Source organism: Lactuca virosa, chromosome 1 (assembly GCF_052849685.1).
Source record: "Lactuca virosa cultivar CGN04683 chromosome 1, Lactuca_virosa_CGN04683_v6, whole genome shotgun sequence".
Taxonomy (NCBI): domain Eukaryota; kingdom Viridiplantae; phylum Streptophyta; class Magnoliopsida; order Asterales; family Asteraceae; genus Lactuca; species Lactuca virosa.
In genome coordinates this window covers 126,892,442-126,909,602 of record NC_136426.1, presented here as the reverse complement: position 1 = coordinate 126,909,602, position 17,161 = coordinate 126,892,442, and the positions used below count along the sequence as shown (strand labels likewise).

The window sequence follows — 17,161 nt, the reverse complement described above, 5'->3', positions numbered from 1 at the left end:
CTATATTTTCAAATATGTGACTTTAACCCTTAGACTTTGTTTATACCTTTTATGGGTTATATTTATGTTAACTATCCCAACAAATCAATTAGTTAATTTATATGTATTTTAATTACATACAAATTCCTTTAAATGTTAATTAACACCATTTTATTTATTTATTTCATTTTATCATCACAAACATCGAAACCATTTTTACAAGAATAACTATTCGAGTAACGAAAAACTAGCATTGTTAACGGAAGTATTTTCGGGTCGTTACAATTCTTCCCTCCTTAAAATGATTCCGTCCTCGGAATCAGATATTGATACTAACAACTTAGGGTAACGAACCTTCATGCCTTATTCGACCACCAAGATCACCTCTGGCCTCTATACCCGTCGTTTCTTTGGACCTTAATGAGCTCGACACATTTCATCCCTCGTTTCTTGGTCTCTCTCTAATTAAAATATCTACCATCACTCCCATATTGTGTCTCAACTAGTCGTTTCATAACTTGTCTATCAGGACACTCGCCTCTTAACCTGCCTCGATTGTCAAAACAAATAATTCTCATCTAAGGAGAGTCTTTCAGTATCACCCTTTGATGGTCTGCAGTCGAAACTCCTTGACCACCTCCACAAAAAGATAGCCACTTATTTCCTTTAGCCCTCCATCACATGAGCCAAGGAAAACATGGGACCACCTTGCTAGTCACTTACTCACCACAAAACACAAATGATAGAAACAAACCCTAAAGTTCTCTCCTCACAAAGCAGAAACATCACCTTCCCTCGCTGCATGATCACACCCCAAACCAGAATAGGTTGTAGATACTTGTTTGTTTTCATATTGATCTTATTCAACCTTAGATAATTGATACTCAAATGAATGTATCATATTTATTTTAATAAATTGGACAAACGGTTCAAAAGACGAGGAACTGTGGTCGAATAACCCTCACTCAAACAGCTTGTGAAGCTACGACATCATTACCGAATGAACCATCTTAAAAAATGCTTTGGCTTCAGAGCTACACTAGAAATAAGGTCAAACTAGAACTCTACATGACGTGGTGCTTATACACTTTTCAACTCATCAAAGAAAAACATCGTCATATTCCTTAGCAAGCTCCACATCGAAGAGACCCTTTGTCTTCATTGAACCCTCAATCACACTAGTCAAGAATGTTTCACATCACCTTGCTAGGCACTTGATTGCTATCATCATAGGAATTATAGGAATAGACTTTAGAATAGAATTTTCTCATCATAGTCCTACTCTCCCTCGACAAGCATAATACGCACATGCTTTAGCGTAGAGAATTTCAGTCTGGTTGGCGGAAAGCCAAACCATACTAACAACAACATCGAACGACTAGATTCCAAGGGAAATCAACGTCAAGGAAAATTGTGGTCATCCACCGAGATTCCACACGCGCCAAAAATTTTCCAACACCCAACTAGATCGCCCACAGCTGCATTATTATCTAACTTCGTAATCAGCTGATTCTGAGGTACATCAAAACGAGCACAAAAGAAAACAATGATGCAAAGAGATCCACCAAACGTACGAAATTCCAACTCTGTGTACTGATCACCAAGTCCTTGGGTTTCTTCGTGGTTCCTCCGGTCCCAAATATATATATCTTGTGCTTATGATAGTACGGGTCCAATACTAACGTTCACACCTATATATATTTACTTCCGGTATTACCACAAAGTAACCTATCTCGCTGGATTAGGTTAAATATTGGTACGCCTATTCTGCTCCCGAGATTCCATAACTTAATAGAATCTATAGACTTCAATAAAACTCCTCTTCCCAGTATGTCATCAACCAACAATAAACAAATAATTTGCAAGACTTGTCGAATATGTGTAGTCAAATCATCATCCTAATATGATCTTCCATTTCCTCGATACGTGCAATACCCTCCGAACTATGAACGCTCTAGGATAACTAAGCTTGTAGGTCACAAACAGTTCCCATAACGTCGAGCGATATCAACGATTACAGGATCCAAAAGAGAGAAGAGAGGATACTCTCATAACGAAAAGAAATAAGATTCCTAAAGAAATATAACAAATAACAAATAACTATCGTCACACACCCTTCCCCCCTTAAGAATCCTAAAGCACCTAATTGAGCCAGTCTACATTGTGAGTTTGAACACTGTCATCTGTATCAGTTCACTCACAGCATGGCTCTGATACCAAGTTGTAACATCGTGATTTTCACCATAATTTAACAGAATACGTTAGCGGAAGACTTAGTTTTTAATTCAAAACATTTTCAGAACCACAACGTTACTTCAAAAATTCAAACATAATTCCAAACCATTTAAAATGTAAACAAAAGTACTTTAAAGTAAATAATAAAAAACGTGTCCAAGAGTGGTATCGTTAATATAAATCTACTACCCATAAGAACCCCTCTCACCAAGGCCAATCTTCTAAACTGCCTAAACCAATCATAAGGCACAAAAGAGAAAAGATACAAGTGTCAGCTCCTGCTGAGTGAGTTCATAAAGTTGCACATAAAACATACAAACCCCAATGGGTCAATCATTCATTTTACGATGAAGCATAAAAATGATAAACAAGTAAAAGATAGCAAACAACCGCATAATATAGTTACTCAATCACATATTCAACCTCATACATGCATATATGTTAAACCGCAATTCTACCACATAACATATATGATCATCCAAATATAATATAAATAACCGCATAGCATGGAAACTATCATGTTTCATATATAAGCAACCTTTACTTATTCAACCTTTTATTAGTAACCAACCTCTTGTTACATATTCAGCCTTTTAATATACAACCAACCTTTTGTTATATATTCAACCTTTTATTATATCTATCCAACCGATTGATAGAAAAGTAGGGATGAGCATAACCGGGTACCCGCCTATTTTAACTGGAACCGGAACCGCTCCCGGAACCGGCGGTTCTTAAGTTATTGGAACCGGAACCGGAACCGCCTACACCGGTTCCTAGAAAATTGAAACTGCTCCCGGAACCGCCGGAACCGGTTCCGATTCCGGGTACCCGGTTTCTTAAATATAAAATTTTTTATTTATAAATTATAGATTACATGGCATGGATATTAATGTTTACAAACATCCGAATTAGAAATGGTATGAAAATAAAACAATTATAAAAACTTGATCTTTTACATAACCACCTATTAAACTTTAGAAACACTTCTCGCAATTAAAAAAATCATAAAAAACAATTGCCATCAAGTGAAATTTAACAAGTAGAGATGAAAAAAATGACAAATTACGAAAAATAAACATAAAACAGCAACAGGAAAAACAACACTTCAAAAACATCATAGCCTTGAATTGGATCCATTGATCTTGTCAGCTCATCTATCGAGAACGGTATACTGCATGGATATAACATAAGATTTAGTATGTGATTGTTAAGATTCCTGTAAAGGTATATAGAAGAACATCATCAGAAGTTAACGAAAATGGTAATCCATTTAAGATTTATCAATCATATACCGATATAAACCCTCAAAAATGCTTGACTATTTGTGTTAGTTAAATCAATTAAAACTGAACAGATATAACATAAGATTTAGTATGTGATTCGCATATCTTTTTGTTGAGGTTACAATTTCTCATAGATTGGAACATTAGAACGGTTCATTTGAAATGCAAAAAAGTATAGAAATTGGATATTCTGACATGACTTCTTGGATAAAAAGATAAACTAATGTTAGATTTAATACAAAAATCAATTGACAATTTGACATACCATCACTAGTGAGACACTGGAATCTGTGCACCAGAAAACAGATAACAAACCAATTTGTAAACCAAATAATTTAAAGATTAACATCATATTAACAAACCTGCTGTATCTTCATTCTGGTTACACGCATATGCCTAGTTAACTTTTAATAAGCTGCCCAAAACTACAATTATAAGTTGTCAAATCAAATTTGTAATGACTGATAACAAGAATAGAATATATTTTTATAATGACTAATAACAAGAATAGAACATAAAGTATCATTGAGGTTTCTATGTACAAATACCTTCCATTAAGTGTCACAATAGCAAGACAACAAAACACCAATCAAAGCAACCCGCAAAGGCACAAACCCATACGCTGACTGAAATAAAAAAAAATAGTCATCAATCCAAAATCAAGTAAAGATGAGTATATATTTAACTAGTATCTAAATATCAGTATGTATCTCACCAAGCAACCTACTGGCCTGTTGGTCTGTTGGTGTTCCAAGCAACCTGCATAATGTCATCCTTGAGAGTGCACCTCCACCTGCTCTTAGATCGATTCACCTGCCAACCAGTTTCATCATCATGCATTGGAGACTTGGATAATCAACCGTATGTTGATTCGGTAGAGCCTGCAGACATCAAACATATTTAATTTGCGATTAGGAGTGAATCAAGATTCACAGATGGAAATTAACAAAAAAACAAAAAAATTACACAGATGGAAATCGAGATTCAACCTAAAGAATCGACAAATTAACAAAAAAATCAACAAAAAAATCGAAACTAACAGTCTAATAATCAAATCGAGATTCACAGATGGAGGTTGAAAAACCTAAGAAATCGATAATCGAGATATCCAATTTCACAGTCAACAGATACAATAATATTTTAGAGTTACGATTGAGAATCTGACCTTGAAGATGAGAGAGACGATGAAGACGAGGGAGAGCGTAAGTACGGATGATCGGAGCGACGTGGTCACCTTGAAGTGTCGACTGAAGTGCCGATTGAGAGACAGAGAGAAGAGGGAGACGACTGAATTTCAAGTCTTGGAACAGATTGAAGTGCCCACTGAAGCTTCGATTGAAGCTTGGATATTGAAGTGCAGACTGAAGCTTCGATTGAAGCGTGGATTGAATAGAACGATGACTGGAGTCTGGAGCGATTGAAGCTTCAATTAACTGAAGGATGGGTTTGAGAGGGGAGAGAGGAGAGTGACCAGAAGAGAAGACGACGTTTTTTTGGAATGAAAATCATAAACCCTAAAAACGAATCAGACTAAGGTAATCAGTATAAGTTCTTTACCCTAATTTTTTAAAACAAATGCACCAAAATATAAAAATTAAATATATTTTTTTTTATAAAAAGGCGGGTACCCGTCGGTACCGGTTCCGGGTGACCGCCGGTTCCGGGTACCCGGTATTGGAACCGGAACCGGCGGTTATCCAGCGGGTATCGGTTTCATAAAAATGAGAATTGGAACCGGAACCGCTTAAGGCGGTTCTTAGACTTTAGGAATCGGAACCGGAACCACCTAAGGCAGTTCCAGTTCCAGAACCGGCAGTTCCGATGCAGTTCCGGTTCCGAAAGCAGGTACCCGCTTCCGAAAGCAGGTGCCCGCTTCCGAAAGCAGGTACCCGCTTCCGCTGCTCATCCCTATAGAAAAGTGTCCCTTAGTGCTACCTAACCCAAGAGAAACACCCCGTTCACTACTTGTGTGCACGGCCAGCCGAATGCTCTAAGTGGCTCATGACTTCCACCCGAAACACCAGCCCCGTGACTCCACTTTCGCTACTCCGACTTTGCAAAGTACAAGTACCCAGCGGTGTCGTTCAGGATCGGTACAAACGATGTCAATTCTACCGATAAACCTCCCGATTCCCACGTGATGTTTGCGCTGGCCACGAACGAGGGACCAACATCACTCCAGCCCACGAACACCGAAGTGCCCGCCAACCATGTGTCACACTGTCATCTAGAAAGACCGGCAACTAACAACCGCTATGGCTATAGCTCTTCCTATAGGTACTCTTTCAACCTAGTAGGCACCCTCAATGATCCGGATAAAGTTTTAGGCAAAGGTCATCAAACTACCCAAACCCACTACGCATAACCCCACAATGTCATTTATACATTAAGTAAAGTATGTAATGCATACCATATAGATGTGTATTAAACATGCAATGTATTCATAACCAACACATCAAAACACAACCATACATCATATTTCAAGCAACTTAAGCTAGCATGCTATATACATGAAGTTCATCAAAGTGTAAGCAACATAGCAATTAGGTCATAACATGGCATTAGCACAAACCATATATCAGCATCATAAATATCATATCATCATCAAGAACAAGTAATGACATGGTCATCCTAAAGTGAATCAAATCACCATCTACGGATAGCACGTTTCAATCATGCAACCTTAGTGAGTTAAAACTATGAACTCACATTGATCTTTTCGGTTTTGATATCACTTCAACACGTAACTTTGTAGGTCCGTAATTCAACAAATGCCTTAATATTGATTGAGCGGTCAACGTCAAATCCTCATAATATCGAGCCGTGAAAAAAAAATGTTTGATCGTAGATATCGTCGTGCATCAAAACCATCCTATACAACCAATTATTATTATTATTATTATTATTATTATTATTATTATTATTATTAATAACATGGTTGTGACGTTAATTTAAACCATAAATAGGTTTAAATCTCAACGTAATCGATATTACCACGTTAATTTATTATCAATTTATTTATCTAATCGTAAACAAATGAATTGATAATTTAATAGTACTAAAAGCTCCATATAACCCACATATATTAAGTCTCAGTACGTCTGAACATATGTATAGAACTCATATAGAATTTAACCCAATTTGTAGACTACTGTGTTTGATAGGAAGCAATACCTTCACAAACTAGAGACATGCAGGTGATGGGTTCTCCTTGCACACAACCTGATGCATCATCTACAAAGCAACGTTTTCAGTCCATTTTGGAGGTGGTCTATGAATTCTGGAACAGTAAGTAACACTAGAAAAATAGGAACCTTAAACAGACAAATAGAAAATGAAGAACGTACCCGTAAAATAACGGGGTTGTAATGCTCGTCTTCCATGTCGTAGATGGGTGCATCAGATATGGGAGTTGTGTGTCGGAATCGAATACTTGGATACGATATGTTGTGGCTATAATACCAAGAGCTCTCATTGTTTCTATTATCTGTGAAGTCTTAAATTTTGGTTTTTACTAATATAATGTACAAAATATGCACCAAAATCAACATTTCAATTATTACAAATAAAATGACCCTCGTGCGGGGTGTTTGTAACCATCCTTTTGCTAAATCCCTTAAAGTAATTGAATATGAGGTTACAAACACTTTAAAAAATGGAAATAGGTTTTAAATTGAAGAACTACTTAACAAAATGATGCAAAATACCAACCAAAAGTTAAACTGCAAGGATTGATGCCATATGAGCAAGTCTAGAAAGCATCTCAATGCATAGTTGGTTAATCTCTCTCTCTCTCTCTCTCTCTCTCTCTCTCTCTCTCTCTCTCTCATCTATCATGTGGCTACAATAGGAAAAAGTCGGTGGGGTGAACAATAAACTAAGCTTAGGTGGTAACCACTTTGATATAAACAATAAAAGTTTATTGCATTCAAGACATACGAAAATAGAAAGAACAGGAAAGATAAATAAAGATAAATATACAACCTAAGCAATATGGAAAGATCAAGCTATTACCTTCAAACCATAAGTTCCGATTTTACCCTCTTTTTGCAACCATGGTTCAGCCAAATGCCAAATATGTACAAACCCTTTAAAAGACACAAATATTCAAATGGAAACTATGAAGTTCAATACTCATCTTCAAATCTGTTTTTTGGCAAACAAAACCAAATATTCAGATCATTTTCAGATTACATCAAATTACCTGGTACCAATCAATTGAAGGAAATCATACAAAGATTTCAAAATTAGAATCTTTATAGAAAAATATACTAATAAACTTGCAAATGACTTGCACCCAATGGATCAAAAACAAAAAACTTCCTTGAGGGAAAATTAAAAATATTTGATCAAAAACAAAAAACTCACTACCAGTGAGCACAGTATATAACCAGAGTTTGTTACCATTCTTTGCAGTTTACCATTTCTTTTTCCTCTAAACAACTACTACTCACATTTGCTGGCTAATTGGCTTTCTTTTATCCCATTTAAATCATGAAACAAACTCCTTTTAGTTCATACTAAAAACAAACATATAGAAACAAAATCATAGAGCAACTCAATATGCATATATAAAATTACTCTAAGATTTAAGATATAAAAAAAAGGCAAGATAGATTCGAGATGAGGAACCATATACCTGAAAGTGTCGAGGAAGAAAAAATTATGAAGAAACAAAACCCTTCTTCTCATTTCTTTGTTAAAAGTCAGACAAACAATGGAAAAAATATCGTCAATGAGAAGTATGAAAGGAAGAAATCTATAAAATTGAATCTTTACGCAAACAGTACTCGCTTGCTTTAGTTCTCGGATCAGAATGAAAAGCTTCACAGGTCCTGTTCTTCCGGATCAAATGTTCTTCCAGAACAAAATATTATAAATCATAAAATTTATAATTCCAGAAAAATAATGAGTAATATCACTATATTAGAAACCCATAATATTTACCTCAGTTTTTTAATTCAAAAATCATAAGCATAGAGGATGAACTCAGAACTCAAAACTATATAAGTGTAAACTTGAATAAATCAACACACCCAAAACTTTAAGATACACTCGGTAAGAAAAAAAAAGGAAAGTATATACATATGTTGTTGTTTCTTGAACCATTGGGTTATTTATACATAGAAATAGCGAAATCAGTATTAAAATATCCACACACATGTCATGATGTCAAGAACATTGTAGAAAAAAGAAGATTAACAACAAAAGTTGACCTTTAGCGATGGACTTCCATAAGGTTTCATCTGTTGGGTCTTTAATTTCATCTTCCTACCATTCCACAACCTGTAAACACACATAGATTTAGGACTTTTGTTAGAGAGACACAAAAAGGGAGTGATAGAAATAGATGGTGTCGGTTTTAGTGAGAGACAAAGAGGGTGAAAGAGAGAAAGATGGTGGTGCAACGACAGATCTGAGAACGACATCAAGCAAAAGAGTCAGATGAATCTTCACTCGGAAAGGTATTGTTATATATATATATATATATATATATATATATATATATATATATATATATATATATATATATATATCTTCAAGGAAGCATAAAAAAGTTTCATACAAAAAGACCGAATCGGAGAAATCTGAAAAATAAGATCTATGAGAAATCAAAAGTGAAATTAATGGGAAGATGCTTACCAGTTTAGGTTCTTGTTCATTTGATGATGTAATAGCAAAATGAGTTTATAAAAGATACTCTACAAACCACTGGTGAAAGTGTTGGTGACAACATTGATTTTCGAAGGTAGTGTCTAACGAAGGAGATGGTGACATCGTAGATCGATAAAGGTGGGGAAGGAGTTAAATGATGGTGACGGAGACATATGGTCATTCGTGGTATCTAGGTATAGATTTTAAGAGAGAAAGTTTCATGAGAACGGATTTAGGATTAAGTGGTGATGCCTGGTGGTGATGGTGGAGCCACTTTAGGGTTAGGAATTCCAGTAAACGATGTGTGACGGTGGCATTGATCGTGGCGTTGAGATAGACTTAGGACTTCTCATTTCGACTTAAGGTAGAAGCGCGGTGGTAGAGTGGCGTCGGTGGAGGTAACGATGGCATCAAGAGGGTGGAGGTAGCGACAACATCAGAAGGCTGGTGGTTACGGAGGCCTGCCGGAGATTGAAGAGGGTTAGGAAGGAGACGGAAAAAATTTAGGAGAAACGACGGCTGAAGATGTGTATAGGAGTTTAGGATTTTCCACATAAATAGTTACAAATCAGATGTACGTGTATACATTTGCATTACAAGCTTAATAAGATTGTACATGGTGTTATAATAGTTGTACCTCTTAATTTTCAAGAAACATATAATATGCTTTATATAGTAGTAAAGGTATATAGGAATACTTTCTATTCAAAACAATTACTATGATATAGCATGCATCACACATGTTAAGGTTGAATCCACATTACTAGAGGCATCTTGCTCTTCGTCAGTGTTGTAAAACTCGCCGAGTTGGCCGATTACTCCTCTGAGTACTCGCTACTCGACCCCTTACCAGGTGAGTTACAGAATCCCAAGTACTCCCCGATCGCCCCTTACTAAACTGAGTGGTGTTGTAAAACCCGGTCAAATCGGCGATAAAATGTATAATATACGTAACGATTTAATATTTAACACACACACATGTGATCATTACTATAAATATATCTTAAATTTTCAGTAATTATTCACGAAGTGAGACCATTATGTGTTTTTCAGTTTTTGTGTATTCACATGTATCTAATTTTGTTATATATTTCAATCCAATTAAGATTTTAACTTATGATTTTAACATATATAAGTTCCCTAAAAATATTTCTACATGAATTACCGAATCCGAGTACTCGTGAGTACTCGCTACTCGATAGTCGGCCGAACAGGTACCGAGTAACGAGTTCTACAACCTTGCTCCTCGTACATGAAAACTGTCATCGATCTACTTTATTGGTACACACTTAATCATTGCATACGATCTTTATAAATACACATTGGTTTCCGCCGATGTTATCACTATGTACCTTTTCTTCGTATCCTGTTTATATCTTGGGTTTGACAATCAAATTGCTATACAGATTGCTCACAACAATGTTTTTCAACTAACATACAAAACATTATGAGATTCAATGTCACTTTGCTCGTGAACATGTGTTTTAAAAAAACCCACTAAACAGTATGTGTACCATATTTGTGTATGTACGTTGTTTGTGTATTGATATTGAATTTAGACATATTTTTGGAGCAATTTTCATGTCTTTTTAATTATTTTTTGGATTTTTATATTGGAAATATATAAAAATTGACATCACTTGTCAAATTTACATTTGTTTCTAAAACTTGAAATCCTAAAATCATTTCAATTTTTGCAAGTTTCCACAATTCAATACAATCGTGTCTAAGGGAAGTACGACTCACATGTCAATATCGCGGTTAGAGAGTATCTTGTATGAATGAAGTCAATCGCTTATTGTTGAAGTGGTCAAAAGACATGCATTTTTTAATCACGAACTTCGTCATCCTATCCCGAACTTTAGCACCTTCCTAATTCCACAATGTAGTATCTTTCGTCATTATTGTTTGATTATGTCGCGGGCCAAATTTCACCGATGGGTATCTCTTGTTCATATGAGTTTTCAGTGTTTCTCTTCTTCCTTGCAAAAGGCACCACATTTCTTGTATCGCGCTTTATTTGGACCGCTCGAAATTATATACAAATCATAAATTTCCCAAATCTCCATATTTCTCTTTGGTTTTTTGATGCCAACAATGGTAATATTGCTTGATGAATCTCCAACACAAACGAAAGCTGAATCCATTGCTTGACTTGAGAGCATTTGTTGATCTAATAAAGTTTTTTAGTGGTTTGGTTAAGCCTCAACATCTAATACCTATATATACTATCAAGGAATGGTAAATATGGAAAAAGGGACCAAAATTCGATCCGCTTACAGCCTCAAATAGCTATATAGCCAGTAGAATAAGACAAAAAAATCGGTAACAAAGTCACCTGGAAAAACCAGTTTTAAACCGGTTCCGACGAAACCGGTTCTAAACTAGTAGTAACAGTAATATTTTCGAATTGGTTTACACCGGCAGTTCGGTTCGTGCATCGGTTCGGTTCATATTGTGTTGGGATATTTATCTTTTGCAAATAAAAGAATTCAAATAAAGCTTGACTGGATAAGCATGGGCTGCACGTGTGGTTTACTCGGTCATTAGCTATCTGTTTAGATTTAGTATTATCTCTATTTAGATTTAGTATTTTCCGATTTTATTGTTATTTAGTTATTTTCTTATTTGTATTTAAAGCCAGTCGGCCTCATGAATGAAGCATTCCATTTTGTGAGCAAATATCAATTGTTAGTTCTTTCATATTGGACCGGTTGATGGTGAACCGGTTTTCGATTTGTACGGGCTCGTGAACCGGTTTTTTTGTGCAAGTCTAATTACAGGGGTGAAATGAACATTATCAGGGAACTTCAGTTTATTATATGTATTGATAAGGGTTGTAACTTGTAAGCATAAAGTGTAACCAACTTCGTCATGTCACACCTACGAAACATCGAAGATTATATGCATAAAGCATTCGAAGTTTTACTGTTTATTATGCGTATTTATATATTGGATATATACGTTTACAATCGTACTTCATAAATCTTGAAGCATGCTTAGATCCAGGACAAAACAAGAACGAAAAAAAATGGAAGAACATATATGAACATATGTTTCTTACATCCATCCAATTATTACAATTATTATATCAATCACTTGAAATATATATTTCAAATCTTACTTACTTAATCATGCACTCGAAAGTTATAGTTCATGCGAGTGCGGATTATTTCATATAGTATGCAACTTCAGTAAGGTTTCTCTCCAACATAGTTGCCGGGTGGATCATAGTTGCATGTCACGAACCATGCATCATTATTGCATTGAACCCTTGCACAACCAAGACGAACCGAATTACGCCAAACAACTTGAGTATAATGCCCACACATCTTTTCTGGAGCACAAGTGTTCGAATTATAATCATAATCAACCTGTTCTCCAAGCCACAAGTTCACAGCATCTACACCAGTGAAGTCATAGCAAGATTCTCACCGTAAGGACTGTTTTGGGAGTGCACCAACTGACAGTCACCACGTCTTTGATTGGCATAATTTTCTGCGAAACCAGCCACATTACTATCCCAAGTCATGGGCCCCACACCAACCTGAGCTCGAGCCTGATTATGAGCATCAACAAAGTCTTGTGGCGAGTTTTGGGCTAGGGAAAAATTAAGAATTCCCATGAATATAGCAAGAAGAAATAATGCGTTATTCCAAGGGCCCATTTTTTTTTTATTTTGTTTAGTGGCACAAAAAGGATGCTTCAAGTCGTTTTGGCGACTTATTCCATTAAAATTTCTTCAGTCGTTTTGGCGACTTATTCCATTATTTTTTCCAGACAATGTGGAAATTCTTTGGATGCAAAATGAAAAATATATCATAAATATTTGAATATATTATAGTTTAAGTCCCTATGGTTTGGTTATATTCTCGCCTTTGGTCCAACCTTTACAATACTGATAATCCTATCATTGTGGTATGAGAAAATTATAGTGTTGGTCCTAATGCATATAAAAAAAAAGACTATTATACCATTTTTAACTTTTTTATATATACCTATTTATAATTTTTAGTAATAAAATTATTAAATAAGGATATACCTCCCCATACCCACCCACCCTTGTCGGCTACATCTCCAAACCACCGCCTCCATCCATTCCGCATATGTCACTACTCAAACCACCGTCTCCGTTCACAAATGACCCAAAACTAGAAACTTCCTCGTCGATCTGAATCTAGAAACCTATTGCTTCTCCGTTCACAAAATCTCTTTCTATAAGTTGTTGTCGAATTTCATTCTTTTTCCTATAAACCATACAAAATAACATATATTCATGGGTGACCCTCCTTCTCCTCCGCGTGTGACACACTTGTTCGCCATCATTGTTTCACTCTCCAAAATGATCAACATCTTCTCTCACCTATATGGAATTGGTGACGTTTACACCCCCTCATCTAGGCCACCACAATATTCTTCCTTAATCTCGATGTCTGTTTTGGCTCATCAACCTCCTCCATTTGAGTAAACTCTATGGTGTGCGTTTGATTTCATTACATTTGTTACTACCCTTCTTCAATAACACAATTAAATGTGATGTATTCATGTAGACATCTCATCGAACAGTTTGTAGTCGTTGTCATTTAGTATGTAATTTTTAATGATTGTATACTAGTTGCAATGGACTGCGGGAAATAATTTTAGAATTGGAAGTTCACCGAAACCGTCACTAGGACCTATTGCATCTCTTATGGATTTAGCAATCACTATAGTAAGTAATCGCAACTATCTTCTCTAGTTTTGGACATATTATGTATAGCGCAATAATCTTCCGTTAGGATTGATTAAAAGCCAACAAAAAAGTTAGTCACCAATTCACAAAACTTGTCACTGATACCAAATTTTGAACACAAAAGTCATTAAAATCTACTTCTTTTTCAAGGAATTAAGTTTGGTTGGGTACCATGAGAACATGAACATATCTTTATCTATTAACTTTGATAGGTTCCTTTTGACAATTGTTTCAATGGAAAACCTTGTTACCGTGAGAACATTAAAACATCGACATTCGATTTTTTGCAATACCAATAGGTTTTTTTCTCAAACAATCTACTACATAAGAAGGAGGTGGGGTAGGGTTGGTGGGATGTACGATGGGTTGAGATGAGCCCATAATCTATAATTTGTTTTATACTCTTTAATTATAAATTATAAATTATTGAAAAAAAATATAATTTAGTCTTTTTATATGGACGAAGGACAATTAATTTAGTTTTCAAAATCCACAAGGATATAACCCATCAATTTTTTCGACGATCGACCAAAACTAAAAATGTGACCAAAACTAAAAAAATTAACTATATCATAGGGACCATTTCTGTAATTCATAACGATACTTGATTATATCTTTTTGGTCTTTTTGTTGTGTAATATTTTCCAATCGTTTTGGTGACTTATTTTTTCCCAAACTTCGGAAATTTTTATGGATTCAGACAAAGAATCCATCATATGAATTTTCATACCACACATCCTTTCATAACGGCAATTGATTTTAACTTTTTAGTCGTTTTGCTACTAATTTTTTCCACAATATGGAAATTCTTGGAGATACAATATATCATATGAATCTTTGTATGACGCATCCTTCTAGACCGGTCATATATATATATATATATATATATATATATATATATATATATATATATATATATATATATATATATATATATATATATATGATTAGTTTCATGTGAAACGGCCTAATTTTGTGAGACTGTGAGACGCAATTCTAGGTGGCTCATTTTGTAGATAAAAAAACATTTTTAAAATGCAAAATAATTGAAAATTTTTGAAAAAAAAATTTCAAATATTATTTTCGTCATTTATATTTTCCAAAAAAGATTAAAAAAATACCAAAAAAATTATTAAAAAATAAAAAAAAAAAATATTTTTTAAATGCTCTAACATTCTAAAAATCACATTAAAATATTTACAGTGTAATATTCTATTAGAATATTTCACGTATTTTAAAAAAAAAGTAATTTATTTTTATTTTTATTTTTATTTTATTTATTTTTTTAGATAATTAAAGTGACGAAAATAATAATTAAAAAAAGAATATTCGGATTTTTCCTTTTATTTTTCATTTTAAAATTATTTTTACATTTAGTCTCACGGTATCACAAAATTAGCATGGTCTCAAATTAATATATATATATATATATATATATATATATATATATATATATATATATATATATATATATATATATATATATATTTCCTGAACAACACCAAGTAAGATAAATAGGATTTGCTTATTTTTAGATATAGTTAACTGATTATTTAAAATGATTATTACTTAAAGTTGAAACAAATATAAAGACATTAAGTTATTTGGTCATGTAAAATATACATGGAGTTTAAGATTGTTTTTCCACAAGAGTTTATCGAGAGATAGGAATGGGTGAATTACTGTGACACGATCCTATAAATGAATATATATATATATATATATATATATATATATATATATATATATATATATATATTAGAATTTCCCCTTTTTTTCATATTGCATTTTGTAGAGACACTGTACATATATCTCACATGGTATCAAAGTTAGTGTTTGGACCTTCGTGGCTTAACACATCCTTATCTGACCTCATTGAGCTTCACTTTCTAAACAGGGGGGGGGGGGGGTTCTTGTATCCACATCGCTACGACACAGTCTCTTATGTCTTCATTTATGTTGGAGTTTTCATGACTCTTTTGTTTTTGTAGAGACAACATTGGACTCCACATATGTTTCCAAAGGTAATACTTCAAAAAATTTAGGAGACAGTGACAGATCATAGGTTGCAACATGATAGAACAATATCATAAAATCAATTTTGCTTCATGTTAAGGAGGTCGACAACTAAGGCGATCCCCCTTCTTTGATGAATTATGCAGAAATATAACGAATTGAATATGGATTTACATATGTTTTTATTGACTTGGAAAAGACAAAATCTTCATAAACAATATAGAGGACCTTGAATCCAAATGGGCATTGGAGATACATGTCATCGTTATTCACGATACGTATTGTTGGTCTTCAACATGTGTCGATATTCTTGCTAGTGACAAAAAGTCCTTCCAAATATAAAGTGGGGTACATTATGGTTTGACTCTCTTTACTTTGATCATAGACGAGATCTCATACAAGATTCACATGATGCTTTGACGTTTGTTATTGGCTATGATAAAGTGTTGGTGGTAGAGAATAAGTCAGATCTTAATGATATGTTGGACACTTAGTGACAACATTGTAGATATCAACACAATTAAGATGGAGAAAATGTTGCGATATTTTAATAGGGAGTGTAATGAGAAAGGAATAGATTTAGTATATATGTGAAGGATTTATACACAAATGAGTGTTGCTTGTAGTTGTGGTACGTGATCCATAAGAAATGAGTGTTAAGACAAATGTTACCCACCATGATAAGGACAATTTGTTAAAGTGGACGTCGGACACACAATTTTTGTGTTATAAGAAGTTTTCATTTGAAATTAAAAGAAAACTATTATTAGGTAGCAGTTAAATGAGTTGTGATGTGTGGATCCAAATTTATCCAAGAAGATAATAGGGATATGGAAAGTCTCATAAATAAGAGTGTTACGGTGGAAGTGTAGTTAGGGTGTATCAAGAATGTCTGCACCCACTTAACCTGATAAAAAACGAACCAAAACTACGTAAATAGGGTCAGCTTCGGTTTAACTCAGATAAAACTCGAAATATAGTTAGCGTCAGGTTGTTATATTTTTTTTTCGGGTTTGGGTTAACCAAGATAACCAGTTAATCAAGCCTACATACATTTAGAAATAGGCTTTACGTATTCTACATTCTATAGCATCACGTATTTACTTGACAACCCTTTCAATCAATAATATCAAGCCTTTCAATCATATAAGTAATCCCACATACATGTCTATCCATACATACTGACCTTCTCCACTTAATCACTGCTCGTCTTCGCCTTCTCTACTCGTCACTACTCATAATTACGTCTCCCTTATTA

The 17,161-nt window shown here is 34.4% G+C and overlaps 1 pseudogene; it reads right to left on the bottom strand.

Annotated features, from left to right (window-relative positions):
- Nucleotides 1-12,169: 12,169 nt before the first annotated feature.
- Nucleotides 12,170-12,856, bottom strand: LOC145106499 (pathogenesis-related protein PR-1 type pseudogene; annotated as a pseudogene).
- Nucleotides 12,857-17,161: the final 4,305 nt, after the last annotated feature.